Genomic DNA, 2,898 nt, shown 5'->3' on the forward strand with positions numbered 1-2,898 from the left:
CTCCATGGTCCCTTCCAACTCGTGTTATTCTGTAATTCTAAAAGGGCCTCCTGCTTGAGCAGGGGTTTGGAGTAGAAGACCTCTGAGGTCTCTTCCAACTCTTGTTATTCTGTTATTCTGTGAGGGTCTCCTGCTTGAGCAGGGGGCTGGACTAGAAGACCTCCAAGGTCCCTTCCAACTCGTGTTATACTGTAATTCCATAAGGGCCTCCTGCTTGAGCAAGGGGCTGGACTAGCAAAGGTCCCTTCCAATTCTGTTGTTCTGTAGTGGTTTCCTACTTGAGCAGGGGGCTGGACTAGAAGACCTCCAAGGTCCCTTCCAACTCTGTTATTCTGTAATTCCGTAAGGGCCTCCTGCTTGAGCAGAGGGGTGGACTAGAAGACCTCCAAGGTTTCTCCAACTCTTGTTATTCTGTAATTCCGTAAGGGCCTCCTGCTTGAGCAGGGGGCTGGACTAGCAAAGGTCCTCAAGGGTCCCTTCCAATTCTGTTGTTCTGTAGTGGTTTCCTACTTGAGCAGGGGGCTGGACTAGAAGACCTCCAAGGTCCCTTCCGACTCTGTCATTCTGTTATTTTGTTCCGCTGCATTCATCCAATCTTTCTCACCTTTCCCTCTGCACATATTCTGCTAAAAGTGGGATACAGGGTGGTGAGACCACCGATTTCTTTTAAACATCACTTTCTTTCTTCACTCTCTCTCTCCCTCCCTCCCTCTCTCACTCTCTCTCTCTCTCTCTTCAGGATCGTTTTACCTTGGTTTATAGAAGAAAATAAGATGCGTGCCAATTCCAGAAACCCAAACCGGGTAAAGCGGGCATTTAAAATGGTGTTTTTGTTTTGTTTTTGTTTTAAAATAACCGGAGGGTTGCCGAGATCGGTGCGATGATTAGGCTGAGGATTTGGTTTCCTAGACGTTTACCTGGAGCAAAACCACATCAGTTACAGGAAACGAAAAAGTGGCGCTTGGCTTTCCATCCCAAAGACGGCGGTGGCATTCTTTGCCAAGTGTGGCTTACACAATCCCAACGAGATGAGGGACGAAACAAAACAAGTTAGGCCGTCACAGTTTACAAATCTGGTAGCTTGTATGATATATATATATATATATATATATATATATATATATATATATATATATATATATATATATATATATATATATATACACACACAGTATATATAAATAATCAACTTTTGTTTCTTGCAACTCCGTGGAGGACGAATCACACTCGGGAGGCCAAGCAGCAAGAGGTTGAGAAGATGGGGGGGCGAGGGAGGGAAGGGTGGGGGGTCTGGGATGAATTCAGAGCAAGGGGAGAGGGGCTGATTTAATCCCAGTTTTTAGGGAGTCCTGCGCCGCCTGGCCTGCTGAGCCCTGCATATTATGGGGGCAGAGGAGGGAGGTCTTTGTCCGTCGGCTTCGGAGAAAACTGATTCATATATCAGGGGACGTGGGGGGTGGGCGTGGGGGGGGGGGAAATCGCTGTAGGAATGACCAATAGTGCTAAATTCTCTTGACTTTCACAGTGTGGTCCGTCAGTTTGAAAAAGGCATGAGAGAAAAAGGGAGGGAGGGAGGGAAGGAAACAAAGGAAAGAAGGGAAGGGAAGGGAAAGGATGAGGGAGGACACCCCTCCTTCCTTCCTTCCTTCCTCAATATCTTCCTTCCTTTCTTTCTTTCTTGATTCCTTTCTGCCTTCTTCAATATCTATCTTTCTTACTTACTTCATCAATATCTCTCTTCCTTCCTTCCCTCCCTCCATCCTTCCTTTCTTACTTCATCAATATCTTCCATCTACCCTCCTTCTTTCCTTCCTTCCTTCCTTCCTTCCTTCCTTTTTTCCTTCCTCAATATCTTCCTTCCTTCCTTCCATCCTTGATTCCATTCTTCCTTCTTCAATATCTTACTTACTTACTTACTCAATATCTCCCTTTCTTTCTTTCTTCCCTCCCCCATCCTTCTCTTTTTACATCATCAATATCTTCCTTCGGCTATCTTCCTTCCTTCTTTCCATCCTTCCTTCCTTAATATCTTTCTTCCTGCTTTCCCGCCTTCCTCAATAACTTCCTTTCTTCCTTCCTCAATATCTTCCTTCCTTCTTCCATCCTTGATTCTATTCTTCCTTCTTCAATATCTTCCTTCTTTCTTTTCTTCATCAATATTTCCCTTCCTTCCTTCACTCCCTCTCTCCTTCCTTCCTTCCTTCCTTCCTTCCCTCCTTCCTTCCTCCCTTCCTTCCTCAATATCTTCCTTCCTTCCTTCTTCAAGCCTTGATTCCATTCTTCATTCTTCAATATCTTCCTTCCTTTCTTCCTCAATATCTTCCTTCCTTCCTTTCTTCCTTCCTCAATATCTTCCTTCCTTCCTTCCTTTCTTCCTTCCTCAATATCCTCCTTCCTTCCTTTCTTCCTTCCTCAATATCTTCCTTCCTTCCTTCCTTTCTTCCTTCCTCAATATCTTTCTTCCTTCCTTCAAAGTTTTAAAGTTGTGCTGGCTGGAGAATTCTCGGAGTTGAAGTTTACAAGTCTTAAAGTTGTGCTGGCTGAGGAATTCTGGGAGTTGAAGTCCACAAGTCTTAAGTTTGGAGATCTCTGCATCTCTCCATTAAAGTGATGGTTTTAAGGTTGTAGGACAATATCTGACACACAATAAAATGCAGAATGTGATGGGCTTGGAGGCATCTTCTTCCAAGGGAGATTTTGCCCTTTCCCCCAGAAAATAAATGGATTTATTGGCCTCCATGTTTACGAGCCACCCATGTAGCAGGACTACGGAGTGGGCGAAGTAATGGACAGTCCAGATGGATTTGAATCACAATTCTCGGCATTGCTCAGCTGGAACTTGGAGTTTTCCCAACATCTGGAGGCTCAGCAAAACAAGCCCACTCAAGTGAAAGTGAA

This window comes from Thamnophis elegans, chromosome 5 (genome assembly GCF_009769535.1).
Source record: "Thamnophis elegans isolate rThaEle1 chromosome 5, rThaEle1.pri, whole genome shotgun sequence".
Lineage (NCBI taxonomy): Eukaryota > Metazoa > Chordata > Lepidosauria > Squamata > Colubridae > Thamnophis > Thamnophis elegans.